This window comes from Canis lupus, chromosome 18 (assembly GCF_003254725.2).
Source record: "Canis lupus dingo isolate Sandy chromosome 18, ASM325472v2, whole genome shotgun sequence".
In the NCBI taxonomy this organism is placed as follows: domain Eukaryota; kingdom Metazoa; phylum Chordata; class Mammalia; order Carnivora; family Canidae; genus Canis; species Canis lupus.
Window position 1 is genome coordinate 8,702,499 of NC_064260.1, and position 12,990 is coordinate 8,715,488.

Below are 12,990 nucleotides of genomic sequence, written 5' to 3' on the forward strand. Positions count from 1 at the left end.
AGAAGTCATATCCTTTTTTAAAAAGTCACCTAAGATCTTTTCACTAATGTATATTCACCCATTCCTTGCTTTCTCCCTCCATCCCTCACTACCTGCAAAAGACTAGACATTGTCCTGGAAAAAGGTAAGGATTCTGTATTTTATTTTATTTTTTTAAGATTTTATTTATTTATTCATGAGAGACAGAGAGAGAGAGAGAGAGAGAGAGAGAGAGAGGCAGAGACACAGGCAGAGGGAGAAGCAGGCTCCATCCATGCAGGGAGCCCGATGTGGGACTCGATCCTGGGTCCCCAGGATCATGACCATGGCAGAAGGCAGTGCTAAACCACTGAGCCACCCTGGCTGCCCAGATTCTGTATTTTAAATAAAACTCCAGGTGGAAAAAAAAAAAACAAAACCCAGGTGGATGGTTCTGACTCAGGTGCTCCCAGGACAGTGGTTGGAAAAAAATACCAAAGAACTTTGATTAAACATCTTTAACAGCTCTGCTATTAAGTTTAGCAAGAAAACAGAGGGAGGGATTGCTTATCCTTGTATTTTTGTATGAGATGTGGTCATCCTTATTATTTCTAAAATCAGGTAAGAAAACTGAGGTATGGAAAAAATCAATGGTCACTAAAATAATAAAGCGATATTCTTGTGGGTAGAAGAATGGAACAGCAGTTTGCCTTTTCTGGGGACCGCAAACCTTACACAATAACTGTACCCAGTGGGATGACAACCAAGTAAAGATCATCTTATTTTGGTTGGTTATCTTGAAGCATTATCAGTTCTGCTCAAATATCATGTGGTCATAAATTCTCAATAAAAACAACAGTTGTATACCTCCTATTTTGATGTCTGTAACCCCTTGTTATTAAGCATTAGAAAATGAGACTTTCTTTCTTTGTTTTCTGTACTACCAATGAGCAGGTTTGCTTAAAAAGAATTACAAACTGTTTGACCAGTCAGACTCTTGTCCTACTCTTCACCTGGAGTACTAGATCTTGTTGGACCAGAATATTAGTCCATAGTTTTGTAGTTTTCATCTCTACCTGAAGATCAATGATTAGTAGAGAAATGAAACTAGAACAGAGTTTTAGAATTTCTGCTTACACATCAAGTGCCTCTGTACCTTGGTGCCCTCCAGTAGTATCCAGCATTTGGTTATACTCTCCTCAGCTGTTTAGATGCTTTGTGCATGCTGGCCAAACACTGGCCATACAGTACCTGCATCTACTGACAGCATTTCTTTCTTTCTTTCTTTCTTTCTTTCTTTCTTTCTTTCTTTCTTTCTTTCTTTCTTTCTTTTTTTTTTTTAGATTTTATTTACTTATTCATGAGAGGCAGAGAGAGAGGCAGAGGAAGAAGCAGGCTCATTGCAAGGAAGCCCGATATGGGACTCGATCCTGGGACTCTGGGATTGCACCCTGACATGAAGGCAGAAGCTCAACCCCTGAGCCACCCAGGCATCCCTACTGAGGGCATTTTCATAGGCCCATAAGGCTGATCTTATGTACTTAGGCCAGAATTGTACTGGAAAGTATTTTTATCTCTTTTCATTACATTAGATCTGGAATTACTCTTGGAGGGATATGGGCTATGGCATAAGGAGTGGGCTTCATCTGTAATAATTACTAAATTTAATTTATATTTATTCATTCATTTACAAAAGAGGAAATAGGACTTCTTGTTTTTTAACTAGACAAAATTTCTGAATTTTTTTTCCCCTGTAGTCATCCAACAATCTAGAAGACTTTTGATTTTTCAAATCAAATTATACCATCTCTTAAGCTTGATTTTAGTGAGTGGAGAGAAAGAAATTTTTCATCAGTTGCCTAATTTAAAGATGTTATAAAGATATAACATGTTATATATATATATATAACATGTTATATATATATAATTAAACTGTATTTGGTTTAATTATTAAATTTTGAGTTGAATATTTACAAATTAAGTTACCACAGTTAGTCTGAGGTCAAATGATACTTCATATTGCCTGTTACTTAAGTGAGTCCAATAATGCTTGGTTAGTGAATAAAGGAGCTATTAGAATTAACCAGTTTGCAATATTAAAGTAATTGTTATATGGTGTACTGCTCCTATGGAAATTACAGGGTTGTTTTTTTTTTTTTCCAGGACATATAATATAGTCTTTTCCTAGGGCCCTTTGTGTGAAAAAAGAAAAAGGATGTTAGAATGGAGAAACGACAAACTTCCATGCTTGTTTTTATATTTAGAATCAATGGTTTATATGCAAAAAGAAAAGAAGACCAAGAACACTGGGAACCAGAACAGATTTCCAATGCACACCGGTGAATCTGGTACCCCTCCCCTCAAAAATATTCTGCATAAATTACTGCATATAGAAATCTGAATGTATTTCTCAGTTCCCTAGAAAATTAAGTAAATCATCTATAGCCAAAAATATAAACAAAAAAGAACAAAAACCTGCAATCTGAGCAGAGAGCTGTAAGTAGAGAATGGTGATTAGTAAGGAACAGGAAAGAGTGAGATTGTTCTGAAGGCACATTCCTCTATCAGAGAGGTGATCCCAAGATTAAATCTGCTGGTCTCAACAGAGAAAAGCTAAACTTCAACAAGTCCCATTAGGCAGAGACCTTTTAGATGGTCCAGGATTAGGATTTAGATTGTTCCAGGATGTAATATTGCCTGCTTCCTGGCAGAAGCAAATACAAATCATGTCTATAATTAGGCCTCAAGATTTCCACAGATTAAATGATATTCAATGTACACAATGAAACTAGACACTGTGACTGGAGTCAGCAGAAAACACAAACTATGGGTACATATCTCCAAAAATCTTCTGAATTGTCACATGCAAAGTATGAAATAATGACAACTGCTAAAATCATAAAAGAAAATATTATAAAATTATTATGAAGACATGATTAATGAAATGAAGTTCTGAATTTAATAAATGAGCAAGAACTTAGAGACTATTAAAAAAGGTTCAAATAGATCTGGAAACAAAACCATAAAGAAGTGTAACAAATGAAACATAAACTGGAATTAAAAACTCAACTGGTGAGTTAAATAGTAAATTAGACACAGCTGAAGACAGGATTAGAAAATTGTAAGATAAATTTTAATAGATTATCCACAACACAGCAAAAAGAATTAAGGAGATGAATTACATGAAGGATATTAACAAGCATTAAAGAGAGAATAATAAAGCCTAATATCCTTCTGATTAATGTCTCAAGAGGGAAGAATGAAGGAAAATCAAATGGAATGAAGGAGAATCAAAATGGCTACTTTTTTTTTTGAGCTGATAAAAGATAAATCTATGTCTACAAGAAGCCTAAGGTATAAATAAAAAGGAATCCTTTTACATCTACATATTTCACATAAAGATACAGTATGACAATTCCAAGAGAATATCTTAAAAGCAGTCTGTGAGAAAAAAAAAAAAAAACCATCATCAATGAGAAATGAGATTTAGATTGACAACTACTTGGAATGAGTCAAACAGTATCTTTCATTGTCCAATAGGTTGGGACAAATACCTATCAGCCTAGAATGTTATATCCAGAAAAAAAAATTTTAAAGAATGACTGAAATAAAGACATTTTCAGATAAATAAAAATTAAGAGAAATTATTATCAGTAAACCTACACTAAGGAACTTCTAAAAATTTTATTACAGAAAGAAAAAAAACCTTGAAGAATCTGAGATACAAGTAATGTGAGAAATTATACAGGTAAATAAGATATAGAAATAATGCCAAATTCATTGTATTAATAAAAAAGAACAGAATTAAGATATGCTGGTCAGATTTAAAGTGTTCTAAACCTTTGATTATTTGGAGAAGTTATATGATATTAATTGATTTTAGACTCAGCTAAAGTTTCAAAGGTATTTACTAGAAGAGCAGAAATAGAGGAGATAAATTGCAGACTAGTAGAGGTGATACAAGAAAAGCAAACAAACAAAAAAGTTAAACTAAAAGAGAACACAAAAAAGTAAGACAAATTGAAAGCACAAAATAAAATGGTAGAAACAAATCCAAATAGATCAACAATCACAATAAATGTAAACAGACTAAATCATTAAACAGTCAAGATTGTAAAAAATCCACATGTATCTACATTAATAGAAGCACACTTAAAATACAAAAAGGGGGACACCTGGGTGTCTCAGTTAGTTAAGCATCTGCCTTTGGCTCAGGTCATGATCTCAGGGTCCTGAGATGGAGGATCTCAGGTCCCTGCTCAGTGGGGAGTCTGCTTCTTCCTCTCCCTCCTCTCCAGCCATCCCTCCACCCCCCCTCTCTTTCTCTGTCTCTCAAATAAATAAAACCTTTTAAAAAGTACAAAAAGGTTTCATATATATAGTTTCTCCCACTAACATGGCCTTTCATTTTTAATCAATTACTGTGCTTTTCCTAGCTTTATCTGAAGCTTAGTAAAACAAAGACCAACACTATTACAGCATGGTTAACTTTAGTCAGTAAAATGTTATGACTATCTGGTCACAAATCTGGTCAACCTTACTCACTTCTTCCCTAATCCATTTTCTCTTTGCTTCCCATGCCTTCCCACTGTTCTTGGAACCACATTTCATCTTATACATTTCTCTTTTAGCTGCTAACCTCCAATTTGTACATTCTACTTCCCTGATTTAAGTGAGTTAGTTCTCCCTTGGTGACATCATGTCCCACCAAGTAGCTCAATCTCCCACAAGCACATATCTCTCAATTAGGGGATGGTATTGGCCACTTCCCCATTCCTCTCTGCAGTTGTACCCCATTACCCTTTTATCATGCTCAGTCTCTGTTTACCTGAGATCCCACTGACCAGTAGAAGCTTCTCACCTTTTCATGGGCAGACTTCCTAGAGTTTGTCTTCATCTTTTGTGGACTTTATAGTTCACAGCCTTCCTCCTCCTGATTCCCTGCCATCAACTCAAGTGGCTGTAAGTTCTGTAAGATCAACACACTCAGTTCCTTCATATCCTTAACTTTAGACATTTTCTCCTTTAATTTTTGGCAGGACTAGAGCTCCAACCATCACATGCAACCTCTTTCTCTGACTACAATGATTTCCTTGCTTTATTTTCAGTACATTTATCCAAGTCACTTGAATGACCCAAGAGTAAGCTCCACCTCACATTCTGTGCCATGCATACCTCACTTGCTTCACCCTCATTCCAGTTATGGCCCTGTTTCATCAAATTGTCAGTCTCTATTCTTCTGTTTCACTCTCTAGGCAATACCTTCACTCAAAATCAACTCAACTGCCACTTTCTCTGGTTCTTTGTTTTCTGCCAGAGATAAATCATACAACAATACATATTTAGTTCACTAAAAATTCAAGATTTCCACCCTGAGCTGAGTCCTTAGTGTCCTCTGCATGGTGGTGAGTTCATGCTACCATTCCTCACAGGGACTATTTGCAAGCTCTCCTTGACCTTGGCCCTCTCACCCTATCCTGGGGCCCTTTGCTTTCATTTTTTTTTCCATTAAATATCCTATGAAAATAAAAGAATATTAAAAACTAAAATTATATATAAAAGAGACTGGACTAATAAGTGCCTTATTTGTTATAAGAATAACAAAATGTAAATATCTCAATTATCCTTTTAAATTTACTTTTATTGAGCATTTACGATTGTTGAGTAAGATAGAGTTCCTTCCTTGCTAGCATTTACCAAGAAAAATAAACTTTGGAGCTTTCATGGAATTCATAGCTTATCAAGCAAAAAATCAAAAGTTTTAAAGATTTTATTTATTTGTTTATTTATTTATTTGAGAGAGAGAGGGAGAGAGCATGAGTAAGGAGAGTGGTACAGGGAGAAGCAGACAATCTGTTGAGTAGGAAGCCCAACATGGGGCTGGATCCCAGGACCCTGGGATCATGACCAGAGCCGAAAGCAGCCACTTAAACCAACTGAACCACCTAGGCACCCTGAAAAATCTATGTTTAACTAACTATAAGTCAAGTTGCACTATAGAAAAGCTTAATAAATAAAGTATTTTGGAGGGAAGAAAAGGTAGTAATTAGTTTTGTCTGGGGAAATTGGACAAGTCTTAAGAAGCGGCTACTTTTAAAATGACTGCTGAAGGAAGAATAGACATTTTGGAAATAATTCAGTAGTGGAAGAGCATTCCACCTATAGGAAATTTATAGAACTAAGGTATGTGGGTATGGAAGAGTGTGATATGTTTGTAAGAATGACATATAAACTATTTTGCCTACAGCAGTAGTTCTCAAACTTCAGTGTGCATGAGGATCGCATGGCAGGCTTATTAGACCTTAGATGGCCGATTCAAGTAGGTGTGGGGTGGGGCCTAAGAATTTGCATTTCTAACCAGTTCCCCAGTGATGCAGATGTGACAGTTCTTTTTAGACAACCACTGCACCGATAAAAGTTGATACTGTTTAGGGAATTTTAGAAGACCCAATTAAAAAAAAAAAAAAAGATAGTGGCCAAATTATAAAGATACTGGATATAGGTTCTCAGGCATTTTTAGTTTATTTTAGCTAATGCAGAAAGGGTTAAATCTGTATCTTACATAGATTGTAGTTAGAAAACCCTGTGGGTCATTGAATAAAGCCTTCCTAGTTGATAGAAGGACATTAAATGAGAGAGCCATCAAGGACACACAGCAGACAGGGCCTTATGATTTTCTGACTTAAAATAGGAAGAAGTGAGTAGTTTCTGTGAGTCTTAGCTTTGGTGGCCTGCCTCAAGGTGTGAACATGAACTAAGATAGGAGCTCAGATGCAGGCATACCTCCGGATGGTGGAGCACGGCAAGTGGAGGGGACTGAGAATGTGATAGGACCGACTTTAATATGCTGCAAAACATCCAGGGACAGGGGCCAAGGAGTTATTTGGAAATTTGCGTCTGGAATTCAGAAGAGTTGGAAGGAGAAGTTTGATGGATATGCATGTCAGAAATAAGGGAAGTCAGGAGATAGAACAAGATGTCCCGGAGAAATACTGTAAGCAGGAGAAGGAGAGGACTATGAAACAACAGCCGAGGATTACCTAAAAAGCATGGGGGAAGAATCCAAGATGAGTTGCAGAGTCTCGAAGTTTCCAAATGTTGATAAAATATATCTGCACTTAGTATATGGAAACAGAATAAATTTTCCTGTGCTTGCTATCCACAAAATTTGGAGAATTTCCCCAAAATCTTCTTGCCTATTCCCTGCTGAATGCAAACATGTTATTCTGAGTGTTTGTGGACTTGCTATAATGCATTCTGTTAAAAAACGCAGACTAATTTTTAACCAAAGTTAAAGAGGTTAGGAGGAGGTTCATAAGGCTTTCTAATCTATGCCAAAGCTTAAAATACTAAAAGCTTTTATGGAGAGGATGATGTCTTGAAACGTTTGCCTGACAAGATCACTTTGGTCCATGGAGAGAAGAATGGAGCTGGGAAGGACTGATTGGATGCAGGGAGATACATGTGGCTTAGAATGCATGATGGAAGAAGAGAGAGGAGTGATGAATGAATTTGAGAGATACTAAACATGTATCAGAGACCCCTTAGCATTTACGTGTATTTAGGTATGAAGAAAGTGAGTAGTTAAGAATAGCTTTTCAATTTCTTATTTGAGGAATCAGATGGAGAGTACCACCACTGAAAGACAATGTGGAAAAGAAAAAGGTCTAGTTGATTGAACTGAAGATTAAGGTGAAATGTTCAATCTTGTCTTTTGAATCTCAGTTGAAAGAAATGTTTCAGACACTACAAGGTTACCCATGAATTTACTGTCATAAAATAAAATGGAAAAAAATTTAAAAACCACACACAGGGATCCCTGGGTGGCGCAGCGGTTTGGCGCCTGCCTTTGGCCCAGGGCGCGATCCTGGAGACCCGGGATCGAATCCCATGTCGGGCTCCCTGCATGGAGCCTGCTTCTCCCTCTGCCTGTGTCTCTGCCTCTCTCTCTCTCTCTCTCTCTGTGTGACTATCATAAATAATAAATAAAAATTTAAAAAAATAAAAAAATAAAAAAATAAAAAAATAAAAACCACACACACACAGGAAAATTCAAGTATGGACCTAAGTATGTATTTTGAGTTTCATCTTTTCCAAAGGAAAGCAAAACTTTAAAAAATCATGTTATCTCTACATCAAAATAAAACATTTCTGCATAGTGAAGGAAACAATAAACTAAACCAAAAGGCAACCTATGCAATGGGAGAAGATATTTGCAAATGACATATCCAATGAAGAGTTATTATACAAATTATAATTCTTATAAAGAGCTTATAAAACTCAAAACCCAAAAACCAAATAATTCAATTAAAAATGGGTGAAGACATGAACAGACATTTTTCCAAAGACATACACATGGCCAATAAACATATGAAAAGATGCTCATCATCACTTATCATCAGGGAAGCACAAATCCAAGCTACAGTGAGATATGTCAGAATGGCTAAAATCAACAACACAAGAAACAACAGGTGTTGGCGAGGATGTAGAGAAGAGCACATTCATACACTACTGGTGGAAATGCAAACTGGTGCAGCCACTTTGGAAAACAGTATGGAAGTTCCTCTAAAAGTTAAAAAAAATAAAAAAAAAAAGAACTACCCTATAATCTAACAATTGCTCTACCAAGTATTTACCCAAAGAATACAGAAACACTAATTCAAAGGGATACATGCACACCGATGTTTACAGCAGTACTATCTACAACAGCCAAGATATATGAGCAGCCCAAGTGTCCTTTAAAGGATAAATTGTTAGAGAAGATTGATAAATGAAATATTACTCAGCCATAAAAAAGAATGAAATCCTGCCATTTGCAAGGACATGAATGGACTAGAGAGTATAATGCTAAGAAAAAAAGTCAGAGAATGACAAATATGATTTCACTCATAAGGGAAATTTAAGAAACAAACAAACAAAAAACAAGCAAAGGTAAAAAAAAAAATAAGAGAGAAACAAATCAAGAAACAGACTCTTAATTAGAGGAAACAAACTGCTGGTTACCAGAGGGGAGGTGAGGGTGGGTAAATAGGTGATGGGGAAGGAGGGCATTGTCATGACAAGAGACAGGTGTTGTATGGAGGTTGAATTACTGCATTGTACACCTGAATCTAATATTACACTGTATGTTAACTCACTGGATTTAAAATAAAAACTTTAAAAAAATTATTTGATCTCTTTTACCTTCTTCATTTTTCAAAAGTTATTGGAGCATGGAGAGTTTGATTAATTTGAGAGCTTTTAGAGCTAGTCTACATATATATAATACAAGAAACTTTTAAAAACACTAAGACTAAAGGTAAAATCAAACCTGGGATTTGTTAACTTTTTCTTGATGATTTGAAAATGTCCAAATGAATGAGCATCTGATCCCTTCAGGAAGCCTGATGATAACATAGGAGAATTATTCACTCAGAACGAAAGCTCCAGAATGCGTTAGGAGCAGTTGGAAGCAGATACAATTACATCAGGTAAAGTTCTTTTATGACTGCTGGAGTTGCTCCGAGGTGAAAGAGAAAATGCTTCTGCTTGGGACTCCAGATGGCAAGAGATCTATTTTTAGGCCAATAGAAACTTATATTTGGTTTGGGCACTTAATTGAATGAGTAGCAGAAATGTGTTGAAAAAGTAATTTATACCTGCATTTGAAAGACTTCAGCATGGAGCAGATGGGAGCAGGTGCCATGGAAACAGCCTAGGTCAGCCAGCAAGCAGGAAAAAAAGGGACAAGAGCAAATATTTTAGTGACAAGATACTTTGAAATTTTGGCTTTCCCTAATCCTTGCTGAGATATTTATAAGTACAAAAGTGGAAGCAACCAATACATAAGAAATTTCATCCTGTGCTGCAAAAAAAATGAATGTTAAGTCAATTATTTAGAATTTAAAATTTATCTTCCCAAGGGGTATTTTTTAAGTCATAGCAATAGATAGAGTCTTAGGCTAGTCAACAGAAAGCTCCTTTAAGAACTGCTGATCTACTTTACTGTGAGACGGAAGTGAGGTAGGTTCCTGGAAACAGATTTTGGGCAAGATGAGGATGAGGAAGGGAAAAGGGAAAGTCCTTTTGAGTTCCCAGGTGCACGTTTTTTTGAAATAGAAAAGCTTAGCACCATTCTGGCCTCCAGGGCCACTCTCCGTAGTCTATAGGAATAGCTTCAAACATCCCGAAACTGTGCGGCCCCCACCCACATCTGCCTTTTGCGCTCGATGCAGCAGGTTTAAGCATCCCCTCTGTGCGTGCCTGTCCACAGTCCTCTCTTCCCCAACAAGAGGCGGAGCTGCGGCCCCATGGGGCACTATGATAGAGCCCAGAGTACACAGGATTTGTAATCAGCAGATCCGGATTCAGCTATTGCATGTAATTCACACTAAATTCAGAATTTCGGTACCATGGGAAGTTCTATGATTCTGTTTGCACATTGAAAGCAACATTGTAAATAATTTTAACATCACAAGATTATGGCAAAAACTTAGTGGGAAGAAAGATGTAAAACAGCTGGGTGCCAAACTTAAATAATGTTAAGGTTGTCACCTATTTTTTTTTAATTTATTCGTGAGACACACAGAGAGAGAGAGGCAGAAAGCAGAGGGAGAAACAATCTCCCTGTGGGATCCTGATGTGGGACTTGATCCCAGGACCCCAGGATCACGACCTGAACCAAAGGCAGATGCTCAACCACTGAGCCACCTAATTTTGTCACCTAATTTTGAAAAATCTAAAAAAAAAAAAATTGATAGTACTGAATTATCTAAATGTGTGAATTTCTAAAGAGCCTTCTCTAAAGGCTCTAAGGATGGATTTGATTTTTTTAAAAAAAATTTAAACCAAAATAAATATCTAATTAATGGAATTTTAGGTACAAAATTAAGTGAAGTGTAAAGAGAAGTTAGAGGAGAAGGTATTTTTAGCCACTGGGACCCTGCCAGCAAATATACCACTGTGGTTACTAAATTTCTCCTTGCATAAAATTGGACTGATCATACCTGCTCCTTTGCCTACCTGCCAAAATTATGAGGAAAAGTTTGTAAATGTGTGTGAAAGTACTTGGCACCCTTGGAATAACTGTGCTATGTTATTTCACTATTCAAGTTCGTTTGACTTCAAATTTAAAAATTTAAAGTCAGATGTCTGAAGTCAGATTAAATATAAAATGTTATTCCTCTTTAATATTAAAATTTATATTTTCCATTTGATAGTAAGCATTATTGCAAAGTGTTTCTGATGGTTTACTGCTTATTTCTATGATTTAGTGCTTGAACCGGGGGTAGGGCTGTCATCGAGCCGGGTAAGCACAAATTATGCTAAGTAGAGCACTTAAATTCCTGCCCACATGGGATAGGAACTATGGACACTTTATTTCCACTCTTCCTGTGCTCCTTTCCTCAGCTTAAGAAAGAAAGAAATAGGAAAATGATGGTATACTTCGGAAAACCTGGTCTCTTGTGGGAAAACAGAAAATCCAAACTGGCTTGCAAGGTAATAGAACCAAAAACTGCAGGAAAAAGAAAGAGTGATTTTCCAAGATCACTAGAAGTCTGTTTTAAAGCTAAGTTGCAACAGGAAGGAAGCCGTGATTTCAAATAGGGCTTTAAAGTTAAGGATCCAATCCAACCTCTATTACTGAGCAGATCCTATTGTGATGGTAATGACATGTTGCGTGGGAAGTAGTGGTTTTACTTGGAATGAAGAGAGAAAGAAACTTGCCATGATTGATGTACCATATGAGGGTCAAACCACAAAATCACTAACTTGCTGACTGTCTAACTAAGTGAAATTGGGTTGCTTATTTTCCTAAACATTCCAAGTTTTGTGTATATGTGTGTGTTTGTGGAACTACATAAATTGAATACCTTTTCTTTGGGGGGGAGGGGTGTTATAGTTAACATTAGAGTCACTTTCTACGGGTTTATGATGGGCCACTAATCCGGATTAGAATCATCCACTCACCATTTCAATGTAAGACCACCCAAGTGGTCTTCCGTGGTTTGCACTAAGTTTCCTACATTTTAGCAACAAGCTATTGAAGGTAGCTAATGGGACATTATATGTCACCAATCCAAGTGTTTCACCATTTGGCTTGGGATCCAAAAGAAATAAATTTGAGGCCCCATTATTTTCAGAGAATTTACAAGACATTACTAGAACCATCAAAAGGATTAATATATTTTTTCATAATAAAATATGAAATGAAATATGAAAGTTAAAATGAAATATTCATTTTAACTTTTCCAAGCAAATGAAAGCATATGGACACATTTGAAGGTGAGCCATAGCAGTAGCGAGTCCTTCTGAAGGATGCTCCTGGACATCCCTTCTGACTTAAACAGGGACAAGCTGGTAGTTGAATGAAGAAGGTACCAGCATTTTTCTAAAGAACCATCACCACAAGCCTTGAAGCTCTCAGTGGGATTAGGAGAGAGACGTACACTCAGGTTTCTCAATCCAAGAGGTTGAATTTTACCAGATATCTTAAAGTTCTGGTAAAATGAAAGAGCCTTCAAAGAAAAAAAAATCAAGATTGTATTTTACTTTCAGGGGAAAATGGCTAGGCTTCAATTGAAAAAGAAAAATTGCTAAATATAAAATAACTTTTCTTTCCAAAAGAGGGCCTTTAAATCAGATCTAAGACTCTTTTAACTTTTTCCAAAATTCTTAGGAATCCACTTTTCTTCATCAGCTCTGAAAGAACAGTTCTTTTAGAACACACTGGTCTAGACTTCTCTGAAACATCATAACAATTCTTTTCAAAATAATTCAAAACAGTTAGACATCAATATGATGAATTATAATGGGATAAAAAATCAGTCTTCAAAAATCTAATATGTCTTTAATTGATTTTAATTTCTTTAGAGGCATGAAAAAAGTTAATAGAGAGCTTGCTATTTAGTATTTAATGAAATAAAGCAATCATCTTGAACTTTTCAATTTCCTGTTAATACGTTTTAAATTTTGAAAAGCTGGAAAAATGCTTAATAGTTTAGATCATCTTTCTAAACCAGGGTTCCTCATCTGAATCTCAGAATACAGAAA